A 7,003-nucleotide genomic window follows, 5' to 3' on the forward strand; every position below is an offset into this window, starting at 1 on the left:
AAAGGAGGATAGCCCGCGGCCTCTGCATCAGAGCGACACATGCGGCCTATTTTTATTAAGACAAAGTACGGTAACAAGATCTCAGGGCCAGTACTGACTCCCAAACAGATTCCAGAAACAACCAAAGGAATAAAGAGATGCCACAGCCGGCGTAAAAAATAGGCAACAATGACTAAACATCTAGCCTATTATTAGCTCGCCATCCAAATCGGTTGATGATACCCCATGCTACCGTCTCCCACCGGTTGCACTTAGTAACCAAAAGCTCCTGGAAGTTCGCATGAGTGAGTAACGACCACATACGGATCCAAGCAGTGGTTCTGAAGGTAACCTGCAAAAAGTTGTTAATGTTTTTCCGGTTAAAGATCATATCATTTATGCAGTTCCATATAGCCTAGAATAGTGCACATATCCCTACCCAAATATGTCCTGCGATATTTAAATCCACACCATGTAGCCACATCCCAAATAACGTGTTGATGCTAATAGGAGGATTCACATTGAAGGCTATATGAAGAGTATGCCAAAGTATTTTGACCAACGGACAATCGAGAAAGAGGTGTTGAATCGTCTCATCATTGTTACAGAAACAACATCGGGAACTACCGACCCAACTTCGCTTTACCAGGTTAACTTTTGTTAATATCACTCCCTTGTGCACAAACCACATGAAGATTTTAATTCTAAGCGGCACTTTAATATTCCAGATGTGAAGAGACCTCGGGATTGGCCCAGAAACAATTAGGTCCAAATACATAGATTTCACCGAGAAGCTACCGTTCGTAGATAGTTCTCAATGAATGGTATCTGGTTGGTTCGAAAGCTGAACATCCATTAGCCTGCGAGCCAAATGCAGCCAAGAGTTCCATCGTTCCCCCACCAGGGACCTCCTGAATTGGATATTAAGGGGACCGATTGTAATACTGTAGCAACATAGACTTTCTTACATTGTACAATATTATACAAAGTGGGATATTGAATGGCTAAGGGCGTCTCCCTTAACCACGCATCTTCCCAGAATCTATTCTTGTTACCATTGCCAATGATGAATTTCACCCCATGAAAAAGGTATCTTTTATCCTCATTAACCCCTTCCAAAACCGCGAATCATTAGGTTTAGCGGTAACCTGGGCTAAAGTCTTGGAATATAGGTACTTATTGCGCAGAATTTGTACCCAAATTCCCCCAGTCTCAACAGATAATCTAAATAACCATTTGCCTAAGAGACACTTATTTTGAACTTCTAGGTTCTCAATCACTAACCCACCTTGGTCTTTGGGCCTGCAAATGATATCCCACCCCGCCATCAGTATTTCTTCTTAACCTCATCAGATTGCCTGAAAAAGCGGGATCGATAGAAATCTAATCTTTTCCGTACCCCTACCGATACTTCAAAGAATGATAGAAGGAACATCGGCAAACTAGTAAGAACTGAGTTTATCAACACTAGCCGCCCTTCATAAGACATAAGTTTTCCTTTCCAGCAACTTAGTCTTTTTTCAAATCGATCCTAGATATACTTCCACTCCTTATTCGATAGTCTGCGGTGGTGAATTGGAATCCCTAAGTAACTGAACGGTAGGGAACCCATTTCACAACCGAACAACTGTCTGTAAGCATCTTGTTCCTCTTTGGCTCTTCCAAAGCAGAACAACTCACTTTTGTTGAAATTAATTTGAAGTCCCGACAATTGTTTGAACAAGCAAAGTACTAGTTTCATATTTCTAGCCCTTGTGAGATCATGTTCCATGAAAAGAATTGTATCATCTGCATACTGTAGTATGGACATTCCCCCATCCACTAGATGCAGAACTAACCCTCCTACTTGGCCATTCTCTTCTGCCCGACCAATAAGAACTGCCAACATGTCTGCTACTATGTTGAACATGACGGGGGACATCGAATCCCCTTGTCTTAAGCCTTTATGCGTCTAGAAATAATGACCTATGTCATCATTCACCTTAATCCCAACACTACCTTTCTGAACGAAGGAATCCACCTGTTTCCTCCAGGCTTCATTGAACCCCTTCATGCGCAAGGCCTGTTGTAGGAAGGGCTACTTGACCTTGTCATACGCCTTCTCAAAATCCACTTTGAAGATAACCCCGTCCAGTTTCTTTTAGTTTAATTTCATGTAAGACAACAACCCTTCGAGGATGTGTCTTCGGGGCATGAATGCCGTCTAAGTTGATTGCACCACCGAATGAGCAATCCGCGTCAACCTATTTGTGCCTACCTTGGTGAAGATTTTGAAACTCACATTGAGTAGACAGATCGGTCTGAACTGCTCAATGCGCACAACCTCCTCATTTTTTGGCAACAACGTAATTGTTACAAAATTGAGGTGGAAAAGCTGCAGATGCCCGTTGAACGAATCATGGAACATTGGCATAAGATCCCCCTTAATGATATGCCAACATCTCTTGTAAAGTTCTGCTGGAAACCCATCAGGTCCAGGCGCTTTATTCTGTTTCATCTCTATTACCGCTTCAAACACCTAACCTCGTTTTCGTCTGCGTTAAGTTGAGGTATGTCCCCGACTGCGTGCTCATCAAGCGACACGAAGTGTTCTTCGAGGGCCCCAAAAGTTTCTTATAATAGTTGGAGATGTACAAGTATTAGCTAAATTGAATTACACTTACTGTAAAATCAGCAACTGACATGCACATGGCCATTGCCAAATAAATAGCCCAAGCTCTAGTAGTATATACTCCCTCTGTCCAAAAATTCTTGTCTTAGATTTGTCTAAATACGGATGTATCAAGTCACGTTTTAGTGTTAGATACTTCCGTATCTAGACAAATCTAAGACAAGAATTTTGGGACGGAGGGAGTATTCAGGTTTAGAAATACGAAAATCTCGTAGTGTTTGAAATGTCTCATAAAAATTTAGTTTATAAAGTTTAGTTTATAAAATTCTATCGGAACAAACGCCCATGTTGCGCACACTAGCAACGTGTATTAACAATCGAACGCTGCTAAGTTATTTTCTATATTCACCCCCCTTCAAAATTCGAAACAACATTCAGTAAATCCATAAGTGTGCATGTTACTATAAAATGATGCATATAATATGCCAACAAACTTTTGAAGTGAAATATACGACAAAACTACCATCTCTCTCTCAAAGTAGGCACACTTTTCAGAACTCTTAAGATTACCCATGGCGAAACCTAGCTTCGATTTGGAAGGAATCTATATTAAACTTTGGATTAACATTTTGTAATTTTAACCACTAATCGAAGGAGTCATATAAGGACAGCACACCAAGTTTCAAGAATTTTAGAATGTGTTTAAATTTTTCTTGTTAAATCAAATGTCAAGTACTCCCTCCGTTCCTAAATATAAGTCTTTTTAGAGATTCCAACAAGTGGCTATATACGGAGCAAAATGAGTGAATCTACACTTTAAAATATGTGTACATACATCCGTATGTTGTAGTCCATTTGAAATGCCTAAAAAACTTATATTTAGAAACGGAGGGAGTACTTAGCAGCGTTTGCTCTGGAGCTGCACGCTGCCAGTTCTACAATCTTAGCCGAGTTTGCTTGTTCCACACGTGGCTGGTCTTTGGTATGCAAACCGTCACGTACGTTAGCAGCGTTCGCTTAGTGCAAACACTACTAGTTCGTGTGCATACAAACCATCCGGCATGAGTTTTAATAACTTCCTGCTCACGCCCACTCACTCCTCTTCCTCTCCCCATCTTTTTGCGACCTCTCTCTCCGCCGCGTTCACCATTCTAATCGCGAAATCCGTGGTCGCCAGAGTTTCGACGCCGACGATTATTGGCGGCGTTCGGGCGGCCGGTGTGCACGCGCCAAGCTAGTACGTGTACTGCCCATGGCGGCGTCCTCCTTTCGATCTGCCCCCACATGTGCTGGTGAGTTCAATCCGGCCACCCTCAATCGTATGAATGCGTATACTTAGTTTATTGCATTTAGTTAAATTTAGTTTATTTGGCCAGTGTACCTAGATTAGTTAGATCGATTTATTTGTGTTATATGTACATAGTTTAGATCGATTATACACATGTAGTAGATTGATTAATTAGTATGTACAACCTGATTTTAATTATCACAATTTGAGTGTGCAAATGGTTAATTAATTAAAAAATGATGTGACTCCATTTTAAAATAGTTTTCCACAACATGAGTTTAATAAGTATCTTACATATGCATGCAATTTGTTGTGAACGCATCAATTGATCCGGTGTGTCCCTGTCGTGGCGATAGCCGGGTTAAGGGGTGCTACATAGTAGTCGAACAGGGGCAAAGATGGATGACAACCAATCGCTTTTTCATTGTGCTTCGAGCGGGCTTCAAATCAAAGACAGTATGTTAGTAGATGTGACTAATAAATGTCTCACCCCCCTATAGATGATTTCATAACCTATTGCCTTCTTACATGATATGTAGATGTGACTAATAAATGTCTCATTCCCTCTTTTATTTTATCAAGATCATCCCTTGCTTTGCAAGGATCGAGGTCCTTGAGATGCTACAAGTTTCAGTAGTCGAGTAGACAACTATAATTGAGTCCAAACTTCAAATGGAGGAGCACTTCAGTTTCCCAGTTTTAATAAAAGATGAAAATGATCAAACCTTTTTCAGCTACCTTGATCTCGCGATCTGCATGCCTTACCTTCCTTCTGCTATCGAATTGGACTCTAACCTTACCAGCGAGAAGTATATATGGACTCTAGCAAACTCCACTCCAGCGAATCCATCCCTTAGTGATGGCGTTCTCTAGTGGTTGAATACATCTACTCATAAGCCTAGCCATGGCATGTCCTTACTGGTTCAAAACCAGATGAATCATTTAAGAGTCACAACGCCTACCTACCCCTTCCCCCTTGTTGCTAAATTGAACGGGGGTGAGGGAGACACCCCTCCCCCCACACACATGGGAGAAGGGGATTCCATGTGCTCTTCAAAATCTCCCCTTCGTGTTTTTCCCTCGGTCATTTCTCCCAAGTAATAACCAATAAAAAGCCTTAAGGTTTTCTTTGGTGACATCATTTCGTTGGGTCTAAGTGCCTTTGTCCCAAGCCATTTAAGTTTTTATTTTTCGATGTCATTCCCCGGAGTCAAAGTTACTTTGTCCCAGGCCATGCCTCTAGGGGGTGAGAAATCATCGAATGTGGGATTAATGGACCCCCCTAAAGTTCTAAATTTTCACTTGGATGTTCTTGGGGGGATTAAGATGAAAACTACTCTTACGTGCTAAATGCACGTGCGTTGCAATGGGGACATGCATATTCTAGTGGATCAACATCAATATCGTCCGACATAGATCTTGCACCCCTTATATTCTAGATTTTGTTAACATTTTATTTGAGTATGAATAGGGGCAGGGAAGGAAAGTTTTGACTTGGGTGAGGTGTTGGTCAGATTTGATTTGATTTGGGTGTGGGTAATGGAATACAAGAGAAGTATTGATTTAGTTGAGATTTTGGTAATATTTGATTTGATTTGATTGAGTTAATGTTGGATGTGGGGAGGGGGACGTGGGAAGTGGTGGAGGCGGAGTCGAAAGTACAACGACCAACTCCTCTTTAATAGTAGAGATGAACAAAAGATGGTCGATTGAAGCGGGGTGTAAACTATACGGTGAAGCAGATGAAGTTTCCAATTTTCATCTTGATGTGCTTTAGTGGCAGGTTTTAGGTAACAATCAATCTAATGAGCCAAGGGTGTACGCATGAAGTTAGTTTTTCGAAAAGGTTTCTTTCTTGAAAAGGGTGCGACTTGCTGGGGCACGAGGGTGTAGGCCGGTTAGGTTCGTTGTCTTCAGTCACGTGTACTAGTTGTAGCCTGTGTTGCATGGATTTGTTCATCTCGGTTGCAGCTATGTGCTGGCTGGTTGTTTATATTTTGTTCTTTGGTTGTAAAGCTAGTGGCATCCCCAGTGGAACATCATATTAAAGATTTCTATAAAAAGTTGGGCTCCAACCTTTTTTTCCCAAGGAAACAAACATAATACTCCATTCACTTTCATGGAAGTACATAGGAGGAGAAGGGCGCCGCTGACTCATTTACACCCAAAGGCGAAGCTACACAGTGAGCTTGGCACTCATCCATTGTGCCATAGCGGGTTTTGCACTGATCCATTGTACAACAGTAGCATCGACTTGTCTTTGGATTGCAGGATGGGAAAACATCAAGCTTGTAGCACGCAAAAGCCTCGGCGTCACCAGACTCTGTGCCACTGCCTATGGAATTATTAAGACAAATGAGGATAGACATTAGGGATATGTTACTCGTTGTCCTTATTACTCATGGTTATGAAATTAAGTTGCACAAAAACACAGCAAGAAGGGACACGAGAAAACAAAGATGTAAAGTATGTACTGCTTACATTGTGCATGAGTAGCGAAGCATACGAGAAGAAGGAGCGCTAATGGCTGGAGGCGCTTCGTGCACTTCTCCATGTAGATGTTGCAATAGTTTTTGTTGCTCTTTGGTTGTGTTTTCGCCGAGACTACTGGTATATAGGGAGAGGTTTAGATAGACATGTGTGGCAAAAACTTAAAGCAGGGTTATATAGGAGTACATTGAATGGTAGGAAATTATAATGCCAGGTTGTTATTTGGCCATGCACGTCTTTTGACAGGTAATTAATTCCTTCTATTTTTTGGCAAGGAATAGTTCATTCCCCCGCGCCTTTTTATAAGGTGCATTAATTGTTATTTTCAAAAGTTAAAATTTTCTATCTTTGAACATGTTTCTAGAAGCTATATGGACGTTCAATAATAAATAAATAAAATATGAGAATATATTGCGCGATGGATCTAATTATACTGCTTGGTATTGCCGATCTTAATATCTTTTCTATAAGTTCGTTAAAATTAGAAAAGTTTGAATTTTACAAAAATGACACAACTTATAAAAGTGAATGGATGGTATATTCCATGTTTCATTTGATATTTCATTTGCTGATTTCCTATTTAAAAATAATAATCTTTTTTTCATTTTAGTGGAGCCTTGGCTGAATCTAGACAC

General features: G+C 40.8%; 1 long non-coding RNA gene across 1 annotated transcript; it reads right to left on the reverse strand.

Annotated features, from left to right (window-relative positions):
* Positions 1 to 5,910: 5,910 nt before the first annotated feature.
* On the reverse strand, positions 5,911 to 6,497 carry LOC119306556. Its single transcript, XR_005148979.1, has 2 exons — positions 6,360 to 6,497; positions 5,911 to 6,213 (listed from the first exon to the last, which is right to left on the reverse strand). It is a non-coding gene; the product is annotated as an uncharacterized LOC119306556 (long non-coding RNA).
* Between the last annotated feature and the right edge of the window lie 506 nt (positions 6,498 to 7,003).

This window comes from Triticum dicoccoides, chromosome 5B (assembly GCF_002162155.2).
Source record: "Triticum dicoccoides isolate Atlit2015 ecotype Zavitan chromosome 5B, WEW_v2.0, whole genome shotgun sequence".
In the NCBI taxonomy this organism is placed as follows: Eukaryota; Viridiplantae; Streptophyta; class Magnoliopsida; order Poales; family Poaceae; genus Triticum; species Triticum dicoccoides.